Below are 16,698 nucleotides of genomic sequence, written 5' to 3'. Positions count from 1 at the left end.
CCAAAGATAGAAAGAAGGTTGAATGAACTAGAGACTAGTCGGGTGACTTATCTTGAATGTTGGGTAATGTTGCCGACTATGTCGCTTAAAGGCCACTCATTGTGGATCTTCTGAACGAGACACTTTGTAGTACTGGTCACATACTCTGGTAAGCCTACTTCGGCTAATCCGATACTAAGACGAATGCCCACGCACTGGGAGTGGAGAGATGGCGGGAGTAGCGTGTACCCTCATGGCTGGAATATGGCCAGATTTGAGGTGTGCTGTGCTCTCGGGTGGCATGGAGATGGCTTAGTATAGGAGGATCTGGTAGCGAGGTTGATATATGCAAGATTAAGTTCTACATATATCGTGTGATAAAGAATCCGCAGCTGGGACTTGAATCAATTCGAATTGCCGGTGCTCCGCGGATATGGAGACTCGATTCATTATAGGAGCAATGTAGGACTGGTGAATTACTAAAATATGAGAAAAGAATGGAATGAGAAGGATTGTAATATGGGAAATGTACATTTAGTTGAGGTAATGAACTAAAAGAACTTAGAGGTAAAACTTGAAAATAGAATGAAGAATAGTAAGCTTTTGGCAAAGAACTTTTGAATCTTGCTACATCCTTACCTTGCCCTAAACCCCTGCATCTCTAAAGTCTTACACCCTATTCCGTCGGGTTAGTCTTGTTGAGTACCTTTGTACTCAGGGTTTGTTAACCCTTGTTGCAGGTGAGTCGCATGCGCAGGCTTATTTTGGTCCCTGCTACATGTCTGTGTTTGAAGTCAATGACGATGAGGAGTGATGAATGGCCTTTGGACAAGGCACTAGTTTGTATGATAAATAAAGTTAATGTAATATTATCCCGCTACTATGGTTGTATGACACTTATGGTACTGTAAGTTTGAAAACAACTGGTTTGTAAACTATGTTATCTTAAGACTTCCGCTATCTTTTACTCTGATGTATATATTTGAATAAACTGTTGTAATCTGCAATGTCTGTGATTGGGATCCTGTTTGAAAAGAGAATCGTGGATGATTCGGGTTTTTCGAGGACACCCGACAGACCTGTTGAGTTGTTGGGAACTCGTGAACGCTATCCGAGGTCTAGTAAGACAACGATAGGTGCACATGGGCCCAATTTCTTAGGAGGTTCTGCCACAGGTGACTCCTAAGTCAGGATCGCCTAATCCTCTGCTGGGACCTTCTTGGAATCAGTGATGTAGGCCTCCATTCAGGACGAGAGATCCATCGCATCAGCGATGGCGAGTCCTTCTCTTTCACAGTCGTAGGCGGTGGAGACGTTGGCACGTAGAGTGAGAATGCCCTGTTCTGTTGGGATCTTCAACACCAAGTAGACATAATGGGGCACGACCATGAACTTGGCAATAGCTGGTCAGCCAAGGATGGCGTGGTAGGCAGTGTCGAAGTATGCCATGAAGTTCATGTACTCAGTACGGAAGTGGTCGGTGGTGCCAAACTAGACTAGCAAGGTGATCTGGCCCAAACATTGGGACGCTCTACCAGGTACAATACCCTAGAATAGAGAATCAATCAGGACGAGATCATCCTTTGTGAGGCCTAACTCAGTTAGGGCTCCGACAAAGAGGATATTGAGGGCACTCCCACCGTCGAATGCATCTCATATTCAATACAATCCATCAGACACAAGACGTAGGCTATTACGTCGACCAGACGGCCTAAACCTGTCTAAATTGCTTGTCTCTACGCTTGTGTTACCATCTGGCTCCTATTACGCGTACCTCCACCGATTTATCTACTACCATAGGCATACCCCTTGGTAGACTGCCAACCATATTTCATCAACTGCCCCACAATTCCTTGGTATAGATCTCGGGTTCGACTATTAGGTATCAGACCTTTTTTGAGAAATTAAACTCTAACGGCCCATAGGTCGGATGGAGATAGAGAAAAGTCCCACAGGTACATGTGACACGTAAGTCGTCGGGCTCCACAGGTCATATGTAGAAGGGTCCCACATACACGTCGGATGTAGAAAGAACTGAACGGAGACTTTTATGACGAATTACAAGCGTCAAGTGACATGCAAGACGTCGGGTCCCATAGGTCGGATGGAGATGGAGAATGGTCCCACAGATACACGTGACACGTAAGCCGTCGGGTCCCACAGGTCGGATGTAGAAGGGTCTCGTAGGTACACGTCGGATGGAAAAGGACCAAGCAAAGACTTTTGACATATTGCAAGCGTCACAGATGAGTAACTGTAGATCCCACAGGTACACGTCGAATAGAGAATGGTCCCACAGCTACATATCGGATGGAGAAAGGACCGAGCGGGAGACTTTATGACAAATTGCATGCGTAACAGATGAGTAACCGCAAGTCCCACATGTACACGTCGGATGGAGAAAGGACCGTGTGGAGATTTATGACATAGTGCCATTCTTTACAGATCGAATACTTCGTCACAGATGTGTAATTAGTTCAATGATAAAGCCCTAGTCGTCACAGTTCTAAAGAGGATCGTCACATATGAGCAAGAACAGTCACACGAGGTTTTTTTGCTGACGAACCTCGTACTGTTCTATGACGTTTTTACGTGACGATGCTCGATTTCGTCATAAATAGGAAGGGTTGGAGGATCGTCACCACTGATATATGACGAAACATAAATATTCATCATAAAAAGCGATATTCTATGACAATTTTAAATTCATCATTAAATTTTTTGTCATAGAAGTGGATATTTCCAGTAGTGCGTATTGAATTAAATAATTAACTATAAAGTTTCATATTGTGAAAGTCCATATGTTATTGCTAATTGAAACTATGAACCGACAGTGATATTCCCCGCAATGGTGGCCTGTTATATGATAGCGTAAAGAATCTCTTGGAGTTTATATCATTCCTAATTGATAGGAATAGAGATTTTGGTAAAAAAATCAATAACTTCTTTAAATAGGTCTTCAACTTTATTTCAGATTTCTCGCTAGCTATAAATAAATAGCATGACGGGCTTTTTAAAGTGCACAAGATATATAAAGGCTATAGAAGGGGAAAATGTTTAAGGAGTGATTTATAAGTGGTTTCTAAATTATGATCTAGAGAGTGAGTTTAAGAGAGATTTTTGAAGAAAAAAGCTAATCTTGACAGTCAAATGAACTATAGATCTCAAGACAAAGAAAAGGGTAACTAGCATCGGATCAAGGCAAAACCTCAAAAGCAAGAGTGGGGACTCACGTTGTACCATGATGACTCGAATCATTTCTACTACCACACTCCCCTCCATATATGCTGCCATGCATTAATATTCACCGACCATCCTTTTTTGTGATCGATCTACCGATCATCCGTTTAGGCTGAAGACGTACGCGCGCATGCAGCCAGAAGCTTCTTCGCCTCTTCTAGCTAGAGATTTTCGCTTTAACATAACAGTGCCGCGTCCCCTTTCTCTTTTCTTTTTGCATTATTATACATGGATGACTCAGCTCGATGGTATCTTTTTCTTTTCTTTTTCTTTTTTTCTTTAAAGGTATCAAAAGAGTGAAAGACCTCGTTTTTCCGTTGATCCTACAAAAATTCCGTTGATACATGACGGATTGCTTTCATCACAAAAGCCTGAAATCCGTCATAGAACGCCATCCGTGACAGAAATTTTTTCTGTCATTTATCGAGCATCACAGATTGACTACGAGCCATATGTGACTGTTTTTGACCGTCACTAGGGATGAAAACGGATAGGATACGAACGGATATCACCGATATTACATTTGTTTTCATATTTCTGTCCGGATTCGGATTCGAATACGAATAATGTCAACTATGTCGGATAGGATACGATTAGATATCGACATCATAAATATGCGATTTGAGTATTCAGATACGGATACGGTATCGGATGTTGGATATCCGAACTCAGATACGGACAGATCTTAACCTCTCTAAACGGATTCAGTTTCGAATACAGTCGGAAAATATCCGTACCGTTTTCATCCCTAACCGTCACGGATCCCCTGGAAGTCCACTTAGCCCAATAGCCTGTGACGAAATTTACCATCACAGATAGCTTACATGTAGGATTTTTTTCCATCACAAATTTAAATCACCATGTAAGTGCCATGTGTTCGCCAATGTGGAAGCTGACGTGTTACAAGCACCACGCAGGATTCAGCCCAATTGTATTTCAGCTCAAATACGGTTTTTAATAGCTTTTTTCTCTTAGCAAGACTAGCCGATTTAGTCATCAGATAGAACGGCACATTTACGTTCTCACATAGAATAATATCAATTACAGCCCATATATAAATCCAAAATTCTTCCAATTACAGCCCATATTTAAACCAAGAATTCTTACAGCCTATATACGTATGGGAATCACAGCAAATATACATACAATTACAACAATCACACATATATCAACCCACACATTTACAAAAAGATGGACAATAGAATTTCAGTGCACCACAAAGCACGAAACTAATGTAAACATATTTATATTTATTTGTTCCACCTCGTTTTTCAATCGACCCGTGGAATTTTTTTCCAACTTTCAAGCACATGCACATTCAGCTCTGCATAATCAAGTGTTCTAGGTTTTCCTGAAATTGCGACCCCAAAAACACCATCAGGAGCTATAGTCACTAATAGTCAACACAAAATAATACTTCCTCCGTTCCTTAATATAAGCCATATAGATTTCTAAAGAAAATTCCAAAATATAGGTACGTATCAGCTCCCACACCGATTAGTTTAGAAACCTTCCCACCGTACATAGCACATGCCCCAACCAATCCCTTAGATTTAGGAAGCAATCTGATTGGGAGAGAGAAGATGATCCGATTTTCCTTTTTTTCCTCGGTCTCACATCCTTTCTCAAGCCATGCGTTAATATTAGTGCTAAAAACTATATGGCTTATATTAAGGAACGGAGGGAGTACATAATTAACGGAAAGACAAAAGGTAGAACAAGTTGCTTCTAATAATCATTCGGTCAATAGAGTTTGAACTTAGCACAGAATCTTGTCTATGGAGTGATATCACCACAAGCAATTCACTATTTATGAGTAAGTCCAGTAGGCTGCATGGTTCAGATTTGGAATTGTTATTAAAAGAATTGCCCACTTATAATAAATGCATGGATAGTCATAAGACGAATCTTTATACCTACAGATTTGCTTTCCATCAGATCTTGCACCAAAGCAGATTGAGTAAAAAAAGTTTATTCAGTAGATGACCAGCACAAATCATCACAAAATTCTTCCTCAAATCAAATTAAATAAAAAGTTATCCCCATTCAATCTTGTTTTCTTTTACTCCTATGACAGCAAAACAGCCAACAGCTTAACGAGCATTTCATGAAACGCCTATAGGCCAACGGAACTACTCAGTAGCCGTATAGGATAGCAAGTCAAAGACGTTCATCGCAGCTCACTGGATACCACAAGTTAATTTAACAAGCAACAGTACACTGAAAATCCAAAGATTAATTTATCTAGCAGTAAACTAAACAGTTATCGACCTCTAGTGCAGACTTAGCAGTAAACTAAAAGTCATGACATAGAGATAACTGGTAATATTATATGAAATAAAAAGTTTGGAGATTACAATACGAGTACGAACAGCGCCTTCACCAAACTAGTTTGGCTGCAGGCTTCTAAAAACAGAACCAAACTACTTGCTTGCAAGTTGCATACAAGAACAACTTCTAAAGTTTGCACAGCTGCTGCTACTAGCCAGTTTGCACATCATATCCCTTGAGAGGAGCATAACAAACCAAGCAAAAATACATGTGCTTGCTGGCAATGGACTCATGAATGCTAAATAAAAACAGAGATGATTAAAAAAAAAATCTATGATACATACATACATACATGCATGTGCTGCATTTAAGTAAAAATTAAACATCCAAGCATATGTCAAGTGCATCTTTAGTCTTTACCATCTGGACAAACCACCTCAGGGTTGTCTGTTGTTGCCGTGCTCCTACCGCCGGCAGTGGTGCCGTCAACCACGATGCCACTGCCTGACGCCATGTCATTTGCTTCTGCTATATTATTATGAGACTATTAGGAAGCAAGTCAGCAAGCATCTACTACTGCTAAAAAACTAAAGTCAGCGAACAAGAATTTCTCAAAAATTACCAGCAAGCAAGAACATCTAAAGATTTGCCACATCTCTAGGAATATTCTGAAATGCAACCTAGATAAGAAAAATCATGAATGGTGACGGGCTGAGGGCGTACTTCTTCTTGGACTGGCACAGGGCTTGGGGGCGTTCCGCACTGCCGACCAGCGAGACTGACATGCTCGAGCGGCGCAGGCAAGGGACGAGGAGAGCCAGCGCCGGTGGTCCAAGGCAGGGCGGCGGCGGCGCGACGCGGAGCTGAGCCGCGAGCGCGCTACGGCTCACGGCCGCGGCGAGCGCGCGACGTTTACACGAGCTCGACGAGTGCGTGAGATGCGGCGGCGGCGGCTGGGTAGCAGGGAGTCGGGAGAGGAGCGAATGCGGATTTTAAGGATTGGGTTCTCAGTTTTGCACAGCAGGAAGGGAAGAGAAGGGGCCGGTGAACCTAGTGCGTGCTCATCACCGACGAAGACCTAGGCACGGCTCCAACCACCCCGCGCCGCCCAAGGCTGGATCGAGGCCAGGCGGCCTCAGCCGGCTGGAGCAGGAGAGGGGCATCGGGAGGTAGCGGTTGGCTGGAGCAGGAGGGCCAGATAGTGAGAGCCGGCTGAAGGCCACTAGGGTTTCATCCGCATTTTATATAAGCACCATTTGAATCCTGGCCATCTATCCGAGATCAATGGCTGAGATCGCCCAAACATTTAGGGTTCTTCGAATCGGGCCGATTTTCGGGCCGAAAGTGCTGCTGGGCTCTTTTTCTTTTAAGAGCTAATGAAGCCTTAATTATTTTTAGAATTTAGTTTTCTTTGAAAAGCCAACGAAGCCTTAATTATTTTGGGTTATGAAATGAATTCAAATGAAAAAGTCATAAAAACAAAGTTGTAGAACTCATGGAGGTGTAAAATTTTTATTTTGGTCAATTCTCCATCTGACTCTATTTGAATAATTTGAAATTTGAATTTCAAAGTTTGAGAACTTCGAATAGAATTTTTGAATAGAAAACGATTTCAGCTGAAAAAGTCATCGGCAATAAAGTTGTAGAATCATCTAGATCTACAACTTTTATTTTGATCATTTCTTCATCCGACAAAGTGGTAGTATACATGTTCACAAATTGACATCTCTCTCATATATGTCAATTTGTGAACATGTATACCATCACTTTTTATTTTGGTCATCTTTTCATGTGACTTTGTTTGAACAATTCAAAAATAAAATTTAAAAAAATGGAAACTTGAAACAACATATTAAAAGAGTATATGATTTCAACTTAAAAAGTCATGAACATAAAAGTTGTAGAACTCATTAAGATCTACAACTTTAATTTTGGTCATTTCTCCATCCGATTTTGTTTGAATAATTCAAATTTTGAATTTCAAAATATAAGAACTTCGTCGAGATATACAACTTTTAGTTTGGTTATTTCTCCATCTGACTTTGTTTGAACAATTTAAAATTTAAAATTCAAAATTTGAGAATTTTAAATAGAATTTTGAGATAGTAACTGGTTTCAAATGAAAATATCATCAACAATAAAGTTGTAGAACTGATCAAGATCTACAACTTTTGTTTTGTCATTTCTCCATCCGAGATTGTTTAGGTAATTCAAAATTTAAATTTTTGAATATAAGAACTTTAAAAATAAATTTTAGGATAGTATTTTTTTCAAATGAAAGCGTCGTCAACAACAAAGTTGTTGAAATAATCGATATCTATTATATCTACAACTTTTGTTTTAGTCATTTTTCCATCCGACTTTGTTTTTACAATTCAGAGTAAATAATATTACGAATAAAACAAAACTATTCTAGATTCTAACACATAAGAGCACAGTATTGCAGTGGTCATGTGTGCGGCATTGGAATTAGGAGGTCGCAGGTTTGATTGTCCAATGTTGCACAATTTTTTTGATGACCGAGAAAACCAACATATGGCTCCATGGCCACGTCAGCATGCCACGGTGGCATCACCTGTGGCAAAGAGACATCGTGACGAAATTTAGATGTCAATAGTGACGGTCCATGAATTTCTTCACATAATTTGGGCCCAAGGTTAGGCTTCAAGAGAACCCATATATGATTCTAGTAATCTGTGACGAAAAAAAAATCTGTCACAAAAAAAACTGTCATGGATCAACACAATTCTTGTAGTGCCACCATGGCTTGGCTCCACCTCAGTGGCCTCGGTAACCTGGGCCCTTTCGGAATTCCGGCCCACGTTGTGCGCAATACCCCCAAAAAGGGTTCCAGATCATGTGTCTAAAAAGCAACTGCATAACTTACTCCATCCGTCTCAAAAAGAATATAAATCTCGCTTCGCGATGAGTCAAAGATTCAAACTTTTGACCAAATATATATATAAAAGTATTGATGTTTACAATGCATAATAAGTATCATTAGATTAATCACATCATATGTTTTCATAATAAACCTAATTGAAGATCTAAATATAGATAATATCTTTTATAAACTTAGTCAAAATTAAGATTCTTTGAAGCGAGATTTACAATTTTTTGGGGGACAAAGGGAGTAACCTTATGTCACCGCAAAAGCTGCAAGTCACAACAAAGTTAGCGAATGGTGGTCTGAATATGTTCCTTGCATACGTGGAGCAATACTTTTTTTTCTAGGGCTAACGTTTCTGTATGCCTCCGTTGGTGCTGCCCTGATCCGCTCCCATGTTGATCCTGTGCATGGATCACTCAGCTTGATGGTATCTTTCTTTCCTTTTTCCTACTTTTTGAAGGTATCAAAAGAGTGAAAGACCATGCATGTTCCAGCTGTAAAGGGTCCACGTTCCAACCTTTAGTACGTCATCTTCAGTAGTACAAGGAAGATCATCCAAAAAGAAATAATAATAACCGATTATTATTATTATCCATGATGAGTGGCTTGGAGTGCTCTCGCGCACATCTATCCATCGTCACTGAAGACTGAACCCACAACCGATCTTCCAATGGCATCACAGCCTATATTCTTAGTCTCTGATGGGATGCCGAGTTCTGCAGAATTAACACCTTGCCAAACTCGGCCGCATGCATGTCGATTAGGCCAGCCGCGCCACATGCAACTGAAACACACTGTGCACGTGACATTACACGCCCGGCCGCCACCGCCGCCGCGCCCGCCATCAACAGTGCATCAAACACATCCATGGCGCTGGCCGTGCATGCATTGAACAGGCCACCGTGCCTAACTGCCGACCGACCGGCATCTCTACAACAAACCAACCGTGACCACACTCCGACATGCATGATCCAACGGCAGGACGGGAGGCAGCCGCTGACCTTATCGGCAGGATGGACAGGAAGCAGCTCAGGTGAGCAGGCGCCGCGTGGCGCCGTGTCGCTAGTTGCCATGCATGGCCAACCTCTCATCCTAGATGGCGATCGAGGTCTGATCCGTCACTAAAGCAAAAATACACATGCTTCTGCTGTTGCCGGTAGACGGTTGTTTCTTTCGACTGCACGACGGAGGCTTTTCAAAAAGATGCATACATGAAGCTGGATTTTGCTTGGAACTTTCGGATGATCGCCGTAGTGGATGCTTCGTCAGTCGTCACCATGTACGCGAGTGCGTGCTGATGGGTCTGGGTGCCGTCGTCGATCCACGCGTGTCGGAATACTCCCACCATCCGAGCCTATAAAACTGTGCGGCATGGGGGGTTTCGTTTTGAACAACATCTTCAGAAGCTACAGCTGCAGCACACAGCAGATACTCCTACTTCCACAGCTCGGACTCGGAGCAAAGAGAGCAGCTACGATAGAGTGTCTGTGACTTGTGAGAACCGAGTGAGCATGCACATGGCGACGTCTCTGCTCGGCCTGTACAGCGGCGGCAGCGGCCGGTGCGGGAGGGTCCGCGCCAGGAGCGGCGGCTGCCGGTCGGCTGCGGCGGTGAAGCAGTTGCTGTCGAGGTTGAGACGCTCTTGGAGGAGAGGCGCGGCGCGGCCGAGGCGAAGCGCGGTAAGGTTCGGGTATGACCTGCATAGCTACTACCAGAACTTCGACGACGGCATTGCCTCCTCCGGCCACCACCGCTACCACTTGTAGCTGTACTGTACCTAGCTAGTGTACAACAATTCCCTCTTGCATGCCACTTCTGTACTTAGAGTAGTTACTAATTGCCGGTGGCTATTATTAGCTCGTGCAGTCATTGACCCATTATTTTTTATGGAAGTCATTGACTCATTATTGTACAGGATCACTGCTCCCTTTGCTTCTTCTGTGTAGTCAGAGGACTCAGGAGTCGTATATATGTAAGAGTACGACTAAATCTGCGATCGATAAGCAGAATGATGCTTTGTTGAATAGCTATTTGAAGCTTGGAATAGAAATGGTTTCTATATAATTAAACCGATTATGAGATTTTCTGTCCTGTGTTCAGGCATACACATGTGCCACACCCATATCCAATTGTTCATCTAGCTGAGCTTTTTTTTTCTTTTTTGCTCGAACACGCTCGCCGAGTAGAAGAGCTACGGAGTATGTAAGAAGAGGAACATCTGCCCAAACTATGTCTAGCTACTTGTTGATTTTTAGGAGATAGACAAAACTGAAATACTAAAGGTAGATGGCCGGCAGGCACTGTTTTTTCAGTTCACACAATAAACTTTTTAGATGATGGAACACTCACAATAAACTTAACGCGAAACTCAAAAACCAAATCGCATGTGTTTGACGTGATTGATCTTGAGATCCAGCACAGATAAACTGCGGCCATTATTTGCATCCTTCCACCAATAAGTTATTAGTCGAGGCTATGGATGAAGGACCGACCCTATATGGTCAAGCCCTCCAGAAAATTTTGGGTGTATATTTTTTCTTTGTTAAAATATCCACCTAGGTACTCCTAGGTTTATAATTTTGAGTTAAATATAAAATTAGCCCATAAATTTCTCACTCTATATCATTTAGGTTTATGAACTCTAAAAACATATTTCTGGGTCACTGAACCTATCCAAGGTACACCACGGGTCTATGTTGCCCATGTGAATACGTGGCATACTGGCAGTTGACGTGGCGTGATGATGATGTTGATGACACTGACCTATGGAATCCACATGTCATTTAGATTGTGTTTCTCTTCTCTCATCCATTGCTTTCTCTGTACAGCTTTGGGTGACACTTGGCGGATGCTCTGAAGTTGTGACCATGATTTTAGGGATGAGATGATACTTGGCGGATGCTCTGTAGTTGTGACCACGATTTTAGGGATGAAGGTCTAGTATAGATGGTGGTAAATGGCAGGTTTCAACTACTGCATGGATGACATGTGGATCTAAGTAGCACATAAAGATAAGTTTGTGGACCACCGTTGTATTTAACTCTATAATTTTTCAAGTGAAGATGAAGAATAGACACGACACCTGGGAAATTTTGATGTTGACTCAAAATAGAAAAACATAGAAAAAATAGTAGAAAACAAGCGTTTTATATGCCTCCAACATCTGATTTGTGGAGCACCCAATTATACTAGTGATGAAGTCCCGTCATCTGATTTACACATTTAGCTTCCCTATCTCAGGTGAGTGGTCAAGATCTTTGGCAAGGGTTTAGCTAGGCTTTGGAGTTCGGGATTTTGGTAGAAAGTCTTCATATCATCTTTGGGATTAGAGGAAGAACTATATGGGTTGGTATACTAACCGATATGATGACGGTGACAAGCAAGATGACGAGGCGATGATGAACCGGATGCGGTGACACCTGCCACAAGCAGTGTTGAACATCATGTTTGTCCATTGAAGAAGATAAGACAAACATTGGCGACACCGACATATTAATGTTAGCTAGTGTGGCCATTGGTAGCATTTTCGGTAGCTGGGGGCACTATTGTCAAAGCCAGCTGGGGAGATGGTGGCAAGCATTGCACTCGCACTTGGTTGCTCACGAGTGAATGAGGGAAGAGTGGTAGGAAGGAGCTAAAAGAGAGATATTTGGTCCAAGCCATCTATTATCGGACTTGCTAGCGCCTGGACGTCCGATCCAGGGTGCTAGCGTCCGAACGGTGCTGCACAGCGAGCGAGCGATAGCCCTAGCGCATCGGGCTCGCGAGTGAGCGCCGCAGCAGCAGGCCACGCCACCCCCAGACGTCGCCCACACCACCCCGAACGTCGCCCATGCCACCAGCCGCTTCCCACGCGCATCTCATGTGCAACACCCGATCTACTTTTGAAACATCCAAATGAAACAGTTGCAACATATAAAAGAACACAAATGAAACACTTGAACAAAGCGTTTGAAACACTTGCGAAAACGCCTAAAAATAGTTGGAAACCATTTGAAAGGTCCTTGTTTGGTTTTGGTAATTGAGTAACAACTTAGGTGGACTAATTGTGTTTATATGAGATACACAGGTGATTAGTCCATAGGTACATGTGTGTGAGCAACATATGCCATGAAGGTGAAAATGGCTTGGAGATGTTGCAAAGCTCACATATGTGAAGATGAAGGAGCTCATTGCACATGAGACATGACATTGAGTCATGTGATCAAGGTGGAGAAGATCAAGACAAGGCTTGGCTTGATGGACCGGTTGCAAGCGTGAAGGGCAAGTCGAAGGCTTTGGAGTGATGGACCGCGTGGCGGTGAAGCTTGAGCAAGACTTGGCGCCGATGGACGAAGGCAACGGTGAAAAGCAAGTGAGGTCAAGATCGATGAACCAATATGATCACGTGATGATATGAAGTGGATCATATCATTGTTGATCATGTTGGTGCATGTGTTGCATCAACATTGGAGGAGATGAAATGGAATGCGCAAGGCAAAGGTATAACCTAGGGCATTTCATTTCATCGGTCATAGGTGTGTAGAGAAGTTTATGACCGGGTTTAGGATAGATGACCGTACTATCAAGAGGGGCAAACTTGTTTGCATATCGGTCATCTAGTGCCACTCGAGTGATCTAACTTTGCATCGTCGCTAGGATTGAGTGGCGTGACAAGTTGAGTGGCTGACCCTTTGGGAAATGATTGTGAAAAGCTAACACACATACACATAGTGGTGTACACTTGGTGGTGTTGGCACATTTGCAAAGGAGAAGAAGTTGGTGATGAAAACGAGTGAGTCATGCTGGTTACAGAGTGACCGAACGTGTCCGGTATGGTGACCGGACATGTCTGGTATTTGGCGGCGTACTCAGCGATCGGACGCGTCCGGTCGCCACACCGGACGCGTCCGGTGTGAAGCAGAAAAGGCAGTGTTTGATAGAGCAGTCGATCGGATGCTAGCAGCGTCTGGTCCGATGTGACCGAACATGTCCAGTCGACAGAGGATGCTTACTGGACTCGATCGGATGCTGAGGCTCAGCGTCCGGTCGACCGTGGTGGCTTACTGGACTCGACCGGACTCAGCGGGTGAGCGTCCGGTCATTTCGTGCTGGGTGTCCGGTCGTCGTGTCAGAGAGCCGTTGGAGGCAACGGTCAGGCACGTGGTGGTCAGGCAGCTACCGAACACGTCCGGTATAGCGACCGGACACGTTTGGTATGCACGATCGGTGCGTCCGGTGCTGCGTCCGGTCGTCCCAAAAAACACCCAGTGAAGGGGTAACGGCTAGTTTAGCCCATGGGGCTATAAATAGAAGTGGCCTTCGGCTATGGCTGGTGCTGAGCACCTCGAGGGACTTTGTGTCCATGCTTGAGAGTGCTTAGGAGCCCTCCATCTCACACATACTTGATAGTGATCATTCGATTGTGTGAGTGAGCGATTCTAGTGCGATTACATTGTGAGGTTGCATCAAGTGGCACTAGGTAATCAAGTTGCAAGCCGGTGGTGCTTGTTACTCTTGGAGGTTGCCACCTCCTAGATGGCTTGGTGGTGGTCTCCGTGGAAGCCCGCAAGAAGCTTGTGCGGCACTCCGGAGAAGAGCTTGTGAGGGGCATTGTGCTCGCCCCGCGGGAGCCACGAAGAGCAACTTTAGTAAAGCGTGTCATTGAGCTACCCTCACTTCTGGGGTAGGTTGTTGCGGTGCTGGACGTGCAGGCTTGGCGGGTGATGCCAATTAGCCGCCAAACCACCAAGTGAGCGATCGACACAACGGGGACTAGCGTGTTGGCAAACACGTGAACATCGGGAGAAAAATCATCGTGTCAACCTTGTTCTTCCCGTTGGTTTGCATTCCCGTTACACAAGCTTGCAATTACTTTCATATACATTGAGCTTGTGTTGTTGCTTAAGTAATTAGTTAGCTTGTGTAGCTTGCTAATTATCTTCTTGCTTGTGTAGCATAGAAGTAGCTCCCTTGCGTGGCTAATTTGGTTTGTGTAACCTTGTTAGTCACTTTGCTTAGTTTGTGTAGCTAAGTATTTGCACTCTCTAATTCGGCATTGGTTGCCTTGTTATTGAGCATTGCTAGTGAGCTTAGTTGGCTTTGTGCTTTTGCTTACTAGCATGTGTAGGAGCTCCCTTGTTGCTTAAAGTACTAGTGGCATAGGTTTGTGTGACCTTGCTTTTAGAATTAGTTAGGAGAGCTCTAGCTAGCCCGGCACCTTTGTTGCTTGATTAGTATCTTTGCAAGGTGCTTGTGAACATAGATAGACGGGTGTAGTCTTGGCTAGACCGATAGTTTTAATTCCACACTTGTTTCGGTTAGCCAACGTGATTAAGTTTTAAAAAGGACTATTCACCCCCCTCTAGTCGCCATCTCGACCCTTCAAGTGGTATCAGAGCCCGGTCTCTCATTTGTGGTCTTCACCAACCCAAGAGGATGGCGTCTAATGGGCTAGATGTTTGTGAGGCACACATTTTTGATGGCACAAACTTTGCACTTTGGAAAAATCACATGCTTGATCATTTTCGTACAAAGGGACCTAAATTTTGGTGGGTTGTCATTAGTGGTCTCACCCATGTCTTGGATCATAGAACTCTAACCAAAGCTCAAAGAGTCCTCTATGAATTTGATGCACATGCTTGTTGTTTTCTATTGGATGCTTTACATTTTGATTTAATGAAGCAAGTAAACTACAAGGGGACAGCTCGTGAGATATGGGAGTCCATCAAGGAAACCTTCGGTGATTCCTCCACATGGGATGATGGCAAATTCAAGGAGGATGAACCAAAGAAGGAGGCGCATGAGTGTGTTGAGCATAACCACAATTTGGTGATTGTGAAAGGTTGCTCCACCTCATGGTCAAGTGATGATGATGATCGATCCACTACAAGTTCACTTGACAAGGTTGATGATGATGCCACAAGTGTTGCAAATGATGATGCTACCCCATGCACACTTGTTGGTGATGATGGTTTATGCTCAAGCCATGATGAAGATGCTACTACAAGCTCTCCAACTACATCACCACATTGCTTCATGTCACAAGGTGACACTAAGGTATCAAATGATAATGTGGTTGATCATGTTGATTCATATGATGAGCTTGTTAGTAAACTTGCTAGCATGACCATGTCTTTAGAAAATGAGAAAGCTAAAACATTGGAATTAGAAAAAGAAAACTCATTTCTAAAGAACTCTTGTGAAGAACATAAGAAATTACTTGATGCTTATAAATCTTCACTTAATGAGCTTAAATTGAATCATGAGACACTACTTGCATCTCATGATGAATTATTAGAACAACATGCTTCTCTCATTAAAGTGTTTACAAAGAAACTTAAAAATAATGAGAGCTCATCACATAGATCAAATGATAAATTGCAAAATGTTGTTAACCCTTGTGATGTAGGCAAGAAGCATGTATCCACCTCTTGTGATGATTTATTAGATATGCCATGCTCTTCACAATTAGATGCTTGTTCTACTTCTATGTCTTGTGAGACTAACCTTTTGAAGGAGAACAATGAGCTCAAAAATGAAGTGAAGAAATTGAGCAACAAGTTAGAGAGGTGCTACAACTCTCAAGTCACCTTTGAGCATATGTTGAAGACTCAAAGAAACTTTGGTGACAAGAGTGGAGTCGGCTTCAAGACTAGCAAAGTCAATCATCAAGAAAGCCGCAATGACATAAGTGGCATTGGCTTCAACAAGAGCAAGATCAAGGGCAAAAGATGGGGCAAGAGAAGATATGAAAGAGAAATGAAGAAGCAAGAACAAGAGAAGCTCTCTCATTTCATGTGCTTCAAGTGCCATGAAGTGGGACATCTTGCAAATGGTTGCCCCAATGAAGAAAATCTCAAGTTGAAGAAAGAAGAAGAGAGGCTAAAGCATGTCAAGTGCTTCAAGTGCCGCACTTGGGGGTCATCTTACCTCAATGTGCCCAACCAAGCAATTGGTGAAGCAACAAGTGAAGCCTCAACCAAAGCCATAAGTTGAGCAAGAGAAGACACCCTAAGAGCAAATCAAGATCAACCATGAAGATGGTGGTGACTTGATGATAAAGAAGAAGAAAACAAGAAGAGGTGGAAAGGCAAGGCATCCAATGCAAACTCAAGATGCCAAGATGATGAGCAAGAATGAAGATGAGAAGAAAGACTATGCTCACATCAAGTGCTTCAAGTGTAGAAGTATGGCACACTTTGCCTCTAAGTGTCCTACCAAGCTTGAGAAGAAGGCTCAAGCAATCCATGAGAGGCAAGGCAATGAGAAGCACCACATGAGCAAAGAAGAGAAGACTCAAGCAAAGAGAAAGTGCTACTCATGCTAGGAAAGGGGAC

General features: G+C 43.1%; 1 long non-coding RNA gene across 1 annotated transcript; it reads right to left on the bottom strand.

Moving 5' to 3' along the window:
- Nucleotides 1–4,251: 4,251 nt before the first annotated feature.
- Nucleotides 4,252–6,695, bottom strand: LOC136486672 (uncharacterized). The gene is made up of 3 exons (XR_010766911.1): nt 6,214–6,695; nt 5,911–6,018; nt 4,252–4,570 (listed from the first exon to the last, which is right to left on the bottom strand). It is a non-coding gene; the product is annotated as an uncharacterized lncRNA (long non-coding RNA).
- Nucleotides 6,696–16,698: the final 10,003 nt, after the last annotated feature.

Source organism: Miscanthus floridulus, chromosome 1 (genome assembly GCF_019320115.1).
Source record: "Miscanthus floridulus cultivar M001 chromosome 1, ASM1932011v1, whole genome shotgun sequence".
NCBI classification, from domain to species: Eukaryota; Viridiplantae; Streptophyta; class Magnoliopsida; order Poales; family Poaceae; genus Miscanthus; species Miscanthus floridulus.
Note: the sequence above shows the minus strand (reverse complement) of the source record. Positions and strands in the feature narration are given on the sequence as shown.